This window comes from Rana temporaria, chromosome 8, assembly GCF_905171775.1.
Source record: "Rana temporaria chromosome 8, aRanTem1.1, whole genome shotgun sequence".
NCBI lineage: Eukaryota > Metazoa > Chordata > Amphibia > Anura > Ranidae > Rana > Rana temporaria.
Genome location: NC_053496.1, coordinates 162,288,499 through 162,299,048, shown reverse-complemented (window position 1 = coordinate 162,299,048; position 10,550 = coordinate 162,288,499). Strand labels below are relative to the sequence as shown.

The window sequence follows — 10,550 nt, the reverse complement described above, 5'->3', positions numbered from 1 at the left end:
GGTATAAAGCTAAGTGCATGTCAGTGAGGAAAACTAATGTGGAAAATGAGGAAAAAGTTACCTGTAGAGTCAATAATGATGCGTGTATGCTATGAAGTGCAATGAGCCGAATGCCTGAAACACCCAAAGGCAGCACCCCCATATATACTGTAGGCGCCGCCATCCGAAACAACTTCATGCTCCAACTATATGTTACTACAATACCCCATATTGCATTTTGTGTCTGTATATCCCGATTTTTGTTCAATAATGTAATATAGTTATGTACGATACATTATATGAAAGTATTAAATGGTCATAATCTACTTCAATCATCCTTTACCATTTCAAGCTTTTCCCGCACACACTTCATTTAAAGTCCTGGATACCGTACTAATCTTTGCTTATTGTTTTTTTTTTTTACAGGCCGGTGTGAAAGCTGTTCTTGCTATACTTCTGATCCTTAATCTCTTGTTGTTTGGTGTGTCTATTTTCCTGTCCGTGTTCGGATGCCAAGCTTTGGGCCATGAACCTAATACCCCTCCTCAGGTAAGGATCGAAGCTCTTACCCTCAGACAGCTGCCTCCTCTCATTGAGCTGTTAATAAAAAAATAGTAGTAATGTGGACATATTGACATGATAGGATCATGTAGTTGCTGCTGATTTGTCGGCTGCACATCCATGATGCAAATCTCACGTTCGACCACATCCCAAAGGTGCTCTATTGTACTGAGATCGGGTGACTGTAGAGGCAATTGGAGTACAGTGAACTCCTTGGCATGTTTGAGCTTTGTTTTGTTTTTTTGTTTGGGGTCGTTATGTTGGAATACTCTTTTTCAGACCATTTTTTACCTTGATCTGCTTGAAGCTAGGTTCACACTTGTCCGACAAACGGTCCTACATTGGGAGCCTCATGTAGCATGACGTGTGAAAATCAATGTTTCCCTATGAGCGCTGTCTTAACTGGTCCTACACAAGTCGGTCTGACTTTGAAAATGCTCCCTGTACTACTTTTGGTCCTACATTGATCCTACTTCAACCCATTGAATATCATTGAAGTCGGACCAAAGTAGTATCCTGTTCATGAAAGTAGGATGGATGTAGGACCAATGTAGGATAAATGTAGGACCGATGTAGCAGAGCAAAGCAGGATGAAAGTAGTGTTGTAGTGTGAACTATAATAGGAAGTTAGAACAAGTGTGGGCATCAGTCACTTTAGTATTTTTCAATTCTTTAATGTAGAACTTGGAAGCAGTAATAGGATAGAGGGTTAGGGGAGGTTTCAGATACCTTTATCAGATCACTTGCAGACTCCTTGAATCCAAAGGACAAAACAGCTTTCTTTTAGAAGATCTTGAATACCTGAATAGGTCTCTCACACAGACCTAGCAACTGGTATGGTTTCTGGATAAGTCTCTCTCACAGACTTAGCAGCCAGTAGCTAGTTACCTTGATTAGATATGTAAAACAGCTTTACAGTATCAGAACCTTTAAGCCATCCGGCAGTACTGTGAGGGTAGTTTAGCTTAGGTGCGTCCTCCAAACGAGTCACCAGACCCTCCTGAGTAGGGATGAGCTTTGTATTTGAGTCAAACGTTTTGGGCTGTTCGCGCCAAATTCGAGTTACGTTTCACAGCTCATAATTCACTGCAGCACTTTTTTTTCATTGATACATGTTCCCTGGGGCAAGACCCGGGTTCTCAAAGAATGACGCGGCTGAAGCTGTGACATTTCTTATATAGGTAAGGCGGGGCCAGCCGTCATGTGACCCCGCCCCCTCTGACGCCAGTGACGTAGCAGAGGGTGCGTCAGAGGGGGCGGGGTCACGTGACGGGTGGCCCCGCCTCCCCTATATAAGAAATGTCACAGCTTCAGCCACGTCATTCGCTGGGCTGTGTCCAGCGGAGAGAGGAGGTCGGCGTGGTTGCACTCTGGATGGATGGATCTTCTCATCGCTGGACCGGAGATCACCCGTCGCTGGATACAGACAATGTTGGAGCAGGGAGCTGGGACCGAGTAGATTACCACTGCTGGATTTTTTTTATTTATTTTTTATTAATAAAGGACTTTTTTCTACGGTGTGTGTGTTTTTTCCAACTATTTACACTTCCTTCGTGAAATGGTAGGGGTACAATGTACCCCATTACCAATTCACATAGGGGGGGCCAGGATCTGGGGGTCCCCTTTGTTAAAGGGGTCTTCCAGATTCTGATAAGCCCCCCGCCCGCAGACCCCCACAACCACCGGGCAAGGGTTGTGGGGATGAGGTCCTTGTCCCCATCAACATGGGGACATCCTCCCCATGTTGAGGGCATGTGGCCTGGCACAGTTCAGGCGAGGGGGGGGCACACTCTGTCCCCCTCTCTTTTCTGCGGCTGGCCAGGTTAACGTGCTCGGATAAGGGGTCTGGTGTGAATTTTTGGGGGAACTCCACGCCATTTTTTTTTACATTTGGGGTGGAGTTCTCCTTAAAATCCACACCAGACCTGAAGGGTCTGGAATGGATATTTGAGGGGAACCCCTACGTCATTTTTTTTTAAATTGACGGCGGGGTTCCCCTTAATATCCATTCCAGACCTGAAGGGCCTGGTAATGGAATTTGGGGGGACCCCCACGCTATTTTTTTTTTTTTATGAATGAATTCTCTCTGAATTGCCAGAGCCGACAATTCATTATAATCGCAAGTCCGTTTTAAAATACTTTTTTTCCTTTCAGAAATGACACTTTGTGCAGGGACAGTTCTAAGTATGGGAAACATGCGCTATTTCACATGCTAACTTTACACCCCCACTAGGTACGAACTTTAAAGTAATATTTCACTTTTATTGTTTCACTTTTAGCATTATTAAATTCACTGCTCCTGAAAAAACGGCTGTTTTAAAAACTTTTTTTTTGCATTGATACATGTCCCCTGGGACAGGACCCAGGTCCCCAAACACTTTTTAGGACAATAACTTGCATATTAGCCTTTAAAATTAGCACTTTAGATTTCAAATGTTCGAGTCCCATAGACTTTAACGGGGTTCTAAAGTTCACGCGAACATTTGATGTGTTCGCAAGTTCTGGTGCGAACCGAACAGGGGGGTGTTCAGTTCATCCCTAATGGCAATGATCCTGCACCTGACCTCAGCGATGTGCGCACTTGGTGCCCTATAGACTGCGATACGGACCAGGTAGCGTCCCCGAGATTCCCGCTCACTGGATCACCTAGGATGAAGGTAGATGTTGAGCGTGACAACCCTCTGGCATACCTGCAATTATTCCTCACTGAGGAGGTAATTGAAAAAAATGTCACAGAGACAATGATCAGCAATCCGCTACGCTGCATGCCAGGTTTTCCAGAAGCAGAAAACGGGAACCGGTGACTAAAGAGGACATCTGGCAGTTTCTCTGACTCATCATTCTTCAGGGGGCGGTGGGGAAACCACTCCAGAAATGGTACTAGATCATCAATAAGTTACTGGTCACTCCATTTTCTGGCAACGTGATGTTTAGAATACCGGTTTTCTCTCATGAAATATTTCCATTTCACGAACAATGAAGAATTTGATGAGGCCAAGCATCCCGCACTCAAACTAAAAAAAATCTGGGAGGTATGCTAAATGATTGTGACCAATTTCCAGCAGGCCTACGTGCCAGAAAGAGACATCAGTGTGGATGAAAGTCTGATGGCCTACAAGGGACGCCTAAGTTGGATACAGTTTATTGCATCCAAAAGAGCGCGGTTTGGCCTCAAATTCTACATGCTCTGCGAATCATCCACCGAATACATCTGGAATTCGGTAATTTACACCGGTAAAGGCACGAAGTTCAAACCAGGTAACAGCGGCTATGGGATGGCCACATCATCTGTCCTTACACTGCTGGAGCCATTGCTGAACCATGGATATTGTGTGACATCGGACAATTTCTACACGTCTCCGGAACTGTATGAGGTTTTGCTACAAAACAAAATTGATGCGTATGGTACCGTTAGGCCTAACCGACGTGATATGCCATCTATGTTTGCCAAGAAAAAACTAAAAACCGGAGAAATGGTTGCCCTTCAGAAGGGTAAGATGATGGCAATGCGATAGCGAGACAAGAAGGACGTGTGTCTCATGAGTACCGTGCACAATACCTCCACTGCCATGGTCCACACAAAAGGTGGGAAAGATGTGCTGAAGTCGTGATCGACTATAACAACACAATGAAAGGTGTCGACAGAGCCGATCAGGCAATGACATTTTACCCGGCTATGCGCAAACAGCAAAAAAAATATTATAAGAAGATTTTCAGGCATCTTCTGGAACAATGCCTTTGGAATTCTTATATCCTGTATAAAGCAGAGAGTGACATACCTCTTGTTCATTCTGACTTTATCTGGAAGGTGGCTGAGCAGATTTTTGTCAACCACCAGACGCCATCAGTAGCTGTGAACAGACCCGGACGACGTGCTGTTGACGTTGTTAACCCAGAACACCTGACTGGTCGTCATTTTATGGACTACATACTGCCAACTGCAAAAAAGGCAGCACCTACCAGGATGTGCGTGGTTTGGAAAAGAGAGATGGCAATGGAAAGAAAGTTCGAAAAGAAACAAGGTTCCATTGTCCTGATTGTGACGTCGGACTTTGTCCAGTTCCATGCTTCAAAATGTATCACACTTTATCACGTTTATTGAATTTCTTTGTTTGACAAATTTCATTATTTTTTATTACATTATTGAATAAAATTATATTATTTATTAGATTATAATTCATGAGTTTTTGTTTCAAATAGATCACATCTGGGATGTCCACTAGAGTCTTGTATGGTCAGGTTTAAGTAAGTAATTACTAAGAATTGCAGGCCTATAATACATATCAACAAATTTCCATGCAAAAAATTGTACCGCTTTTGGTACAAAATTTCAGATATAATCATACCGCCAGGGGGGTTAAATCAACATCACAACATAACCATTGCGTTAAGTAGCTTGTCTATGAATCCTGTCTGTATCCTTATTTCTTGTCTTCGAGACACCACAGGAGGTAAGATAAAATCTACCCAAAAATAGGAGAAATCCCACTTTCATAATTTTATTTGAAATACACTATGGGGGTTATTTACGAAAGGCAAATCAACTTTGCACTACAAGTGCAAACTACAAGTGCAAAGTGCACTTGGAAGTGCAGTCGCTGTAGATCCGAGGGGGACATGCAAGAAAAAGAAGCATTTTAGCTTGCACATGATTGGCTGATAAAATCAGCAGAGCTTCCCCTCATTTCAGATCTACCACTCAGATTTACAGAGACTGCACTTCCAAGTGCACTTTCAAGTGCACTTTGTACTTGTAGTTTGATTGCACTTGTAGTGCAAAGTGGATTTGCCTTACATAAATAACCCCCTATATTACTAATAGTATTGGGACGCCTGCCCTTTACAGGCACATGAACTGTAATGGCATCCCATTATTTGTCTGTAGGATTCAATATTGAGTTGGTCTACCCTTTGCAGCTATAACAGCATGGTCAAACATTCGCTTCTGGAAGAATGGTCAAACATTCCCATAGACACACTCCTGAACCTTGTGGACAGTCTTCCCTGAAGAGTTGAAGCTGTTATAGCTGCAATGGGTGGGCCAACTCAATATTGAACCCTATGGACTAAAGCCTTGCACACACAATCAGATTTTTGAACAAACGTTCGTCCATTTTTGTTGCATGCTATTCTCATGTCGAAACTGAGGTTACTCACCATACGAAAATTCTCGTACGGCAGAATACAACTTCAGAAGTGACGTAATGTGTTGAATTGTTTCGTATGTGTTCTTTTGTTTCTAAGCATGCATAGTCTTACTCTTATGATTTTTTCGTATGAAAACTGTACTTATTAAACAGAAATCAGATGTTGAGTTCACGTAAAACAAAAATGTTATAGTCTGACCATCCAGCTTTTGTCGGACGAAATCAGCTGTCGAAAGCACCATACTAACGATCTGAAAATCAGCATATCATTCGTCAGGCGAAATGTTACTTCTGATTGACTGGGATGCTAAGGTGCGGAATTGGGATTTTTTAGGTGCGGAAATAATATCAAATATAATATTTGTAAAATAATGTATTTTTTATTTTGAGAAACAAAATAAAAAATGTGTTTAACCACTTGCCTACTGTGCACATACACCCCCTTCCTGCCCAGACTAAATTTTAGCTTCCGGCACTGCGTCACTTTAACTGACAATTGCACGGTCGTGCGACGTGGCTCACAAACAAAATTGACGTCCTTTTTTTCCCACAAATAGAGCTTTCTTTTGGTGGTATTTGATCGCCTGTGCGGTTTTTAGTTTTTGCGCTATAAACAAAAAAAGAGCGTCAATTTTGAAAAAAACACAATATTTTTTACTTTTTGCTATAATAAATATCCCATTTTAAAAAAATAAAATACAAATTTTATCTCCGTTTAGGCCGATACGTATTCCTCTACATATTTTTGGTTAAAAAAAAAAAAAATTGCATTAACCGTATAGTGACTGGTTTGTTATATTGCCTACAAAATAGGGGGACATAATTATGATTTTTTTTTTTTTTTTACTAGGAATGGCGGCGACCTGCGATTTTTTTTTCGGGACTGCGACATTATAGTGGACACATCGGACATTTTTTGACACATTTTTGGGACCATTCACATTTATACAGTGAACAGTACTATAAATATGCACTGTTACTGTATAAATGTGACTGGCAGGGAAGGGGTTAACCACTAGGGGGGGGAAGGGGTTAAAAGTGTATCCTAATCAGTGTTCTAACTGTGGGGGGAGGGGGTGACTTGGGGAGGTGACCGATCTGTGTCCCTATGTACAAGGGACACAGATCGGTCTCCTCTCCAGAGACAGGACGTGGAGCTCTGTGTTTACACACAGTGCTCCACGTTCCCGCTCAGTTACCGGGCAATCGCGGGTGCCGGGGGCACACGCACAGTGTTCCCAGTTACGTGACGGGTGCGCGCGCGCCCCCTAGCAGCATCTAATGACAGGACGTCATATGATGTCCTGTCAGAACAACAGGGGATACCGCCCGCCGTCATTTGACGGCGTGCGGTATTAAGGAGGTTAAAAATAAAACAGTTGGCAAGTACAGTATATCACAGTATTAACAAGACAGCACTGTAAGGTGGATTTCCCAACATGTTTCGTCCATATGCCAGGTTTCTTCAGGGGAGGCTGTCCAGTTTGGAAGTACAAGCCTTCTGTATCTCCTAAAATAGATCCAAATGTCGCCACACTTTCTAGACGGCTATCTGCGCCAAGATGACCATATGTGACAGGCGGCCACAAGGGGAATAGGAGGACCAAAAAAACAAGTTCTGCAGTGGACTCAATTCCAAGGGATCTAAAACGCTGTCAGTAACCTCTAGTGTTGATCTAGAAAACTGATGTTATCTGACAGTGTGTTTGTATGCCAAGGGCTCAAGCAGAATTAAAGTTCATGGGCATGTAAAGACTGGCATCCCAATACTTTTGGTAATATAGTGTATGTCTTCATTGGGAACTATCCTCCTACAGTCTTGGGATAATCCCTTGAAGTCCCTGCAGTCAAGCTGCAAAAAATAGGCTTGGATCTTCAGTTCTATCCGTTGAATCCGAACTACTGTTTTTTTTCCCCAGTGTATGCCAAGGCCCTGTCCAAGCTAGGTTTGGCTTTATATCTGTTGGCTCTGCAGGGTTCATCTTCAAAAATACTGTTTGTAAAAATGATTCCTTTCTGTTTTTGAGGGGGAGCCTTTTTGGAGTGCAGTGGACCCCAAGATTATGGCCCCACACACAGGGGTTGATTTACTAAAACTGGAGAGTACACAATCTGGTGCAGCTCTGCATAGAAACCAATCAACTTCCAGTTTTTTTTCTTTTGTCAAAGCTTGATTGAACAAGCTAAAGTTTGAAGCTGTATTAGATTTTGCACTCTTTAGTTTTAGTAAATCACACACCGTGAAAGACTCTCTGGCTCAGCCTTGACAATTACTGAGCAATTCTGCATCCCCTAAAAAATTGAGGGTTACAGAATAATCCCTGTTTATTGACCAAGCTTGCTGCCAACATTAGAAGCAACATTTTTCCAGCATGGTGAAATTGTATAGAGCTCCTTTCACTGTAGTTTGTTCAGTTCAGCTATTTATTGAAACTAATTTGTTGTCTTGTTTCACAGGTGTTTGTGGTACAGAATACTGTTGTGACTGGAATGCATCAACCACCACCTTACCCAATTTCATGAAAGATGTCCGTTGTGGAATTATAAAATTCTTAATTCACATGCTTCTGTTTATTTTATTTTTGAAGTGATATCAAATAAACTGTGTAAAAAAAAAAATCAATTTTCATTCTCACATACTGTCTATGTAGAGAGAAAAAAACATTCACATTTTGGTAGGAAATCGTGGTAATGGAATGGAAAATAAGGCCCCTTTCACACTGGGCACGGGAGGTGCGGTGGCGCTATACCGTCGTATTTACTGCGATATTCAGCCACTATCGGTGCGGTTTTAACCCCTGCAGAGGAGCATTGCCGGTGGTATTACCACGGTTTCCCATTGATTTCAATGGGAAGGAGCAGTTTAGGAGTGGTAATCACCCCGCTCCTATACTGCTCCAACACATGACCACTAGAGGTATGAGAGTGGTGGAGTTGAAGGTGGTCTGTCAGTTGGGTGTTTACTCGGAGCGATTTTATTTTTAGGACTGGGGGCTTTAATGTAAGTAATTGTAGGTACTGGTGGAAGGATAGTTTTAAGAAGGGGGTCCTGTTGTAAGATATTCCAGTGCTTGCTCAATATGTTTTCCATTTTTTTAATATTGGAAATGAAAAGTAGTGATGAACCTCGTAGAGTGGTCTATTCTATCTCTTTCTTTTTTGGCCGGTTTGCCTTTAGAGTAGTAATTACATGCTTGATCAACCAATTCTTTGGGATATTCTTTATCAGCGAATTTCCTTTTTAAAGAAATACTTAATGTATCGAAATCAGTGTCCAGGGTAAAGTTTTGATGTAAACAACAAAACTGACCCTTAGGTATGTTTTGTGTCCATTTTGGGTAATGGCAACTCTTATAGTGCAGGAAAGAGTGACCAGCCGTAGGTTTGGTATAATTTTTGGAGATAATGGTCTCACCCGCATGGCCTGATTCTAAATCTAGAAAGGCCAGGCTAGTGGGATCAAGGACGTGGGTAAAAGATAAACCGTAGAGGTTATGGTTACAATAATGATCTACAAATGAGGGGATCAGGTCAGGAGAGCCATCCCAGATGACAATTAGGTCATCGATGTAGCGACCAAAAAAGACAATGTTAGCAGAGGAATTTTATTTCGCAAAATAATCCCCAGTTTCCCAATAGCCCATGGCTAGATTGGCACAGGACGGGGCAAAGTTGGCTCCCATGGCAGTTCCCTGCATTTGTAGGTAGAACTCGCCATTAAAGTCAAAATAGTTGTGGGTTAGACAGAAATTAGTAGCCTCTAGGATGAATGTGGCTTGTCTGGAATTGCAAGAAAAAATTCCAAAGCTAGCAGGCCAAAATGATGCTGAATGAAGGTGTAGAGGGAGGTGACATCTAAAGACAGCCACATGTAAGAGGATTCCCACTTATAAGGTGCAAGTAGTTCCAAGAGATGTGAGCCATCTCTAATATACGATGGTAACTGTTGAACAATTGGCTGTAGGTATTGATCGATATACTGAGTGAAACCAGTGGTGACACTATCCATGGCAGCCACAATAGGCCTGCCAGGAGGGGAATTAAGATTTTTTTGGACTTTCGGCAAGTGATAGAAATATGGGATCTGATAAAAAAAACTTTTTTTTTAAAAAGGAGGCTTTAGTTTTGCTAATTACTGCGCCGTCAAAAGCTGATTTAACTAAAACATTGACCTCAATAGCAAAAACAATAGTGGGATCTTTTTTGAGCTTGTTATATGTATTTTTATCTGAGAGGAGTCAATGGGCTTCTTTGATATAGTCCGCCTTATTTTGCAGAACTATACCGCCTCCTTTAAATCGACAGATTTTATGATGATATCTGCCATATGGATTAAGGAGTCTAGAGCACAAGTTTCAGGGACAGAAAGATTATGTAGACGAGGTGGTACAGTAGGGGATGTCTGGCAAAGCTTAAAAAAATCGGCATACACTACTCTATAAAAACTCTCAAGGTAGGGGCCTTTAAACTGAGCAGGATACAAAACTGACTTGGGTTTGAATAATGAATGTATTATGGGTGGTGAAGTGGCAAGGTGCTGAGTGAAGAGACTTAGTGTGTCATCGTCATCAGTTAAGGATTCCAAGATGTCTATGATGTCGCCATCATATTCAAAGGAGTCTGGGGCGGGATAGATGGGGGGATCTGTGCTGTTTGTGGTGGATATGTTTTGTTTGGCATAGAAAAACCTTTTTAGGGTCAGGTTACGGATATATCTGTTTAAGTTTTTAAACAAGAGAAAGGAGTTAGGCTTATTTATCGGGGAAAAATTAAGTTCTCTGCTGAGTAAACTAGTATCTGCAGTGGAAAGCTGTAGGCATGATAAGTTGAAAATCTTCACAGTTTGCGGAATTTCTGTGTGTT

General features: G+C 42.0%; 1 long non-coding RNA gene across 1 annotated transcript; it reads left to right on the top strand.

Annotated features, from left to right (window-relative positions):
* Positions 1-475: 475 nt before the first annotated feature.
* LOC120909315 lies at positions 476-8,304 on the top strand. The gene is made up of 2 exons (XR_005741241.1): positions 476-528; positions 8,145-8,304. It is a non-coding gene; the product is annotated as an uncharacterized LOC120909315 (long non-coding RNA).
* Positions 8,305-10,550: the final 2,246 nt, after the last annotated feature.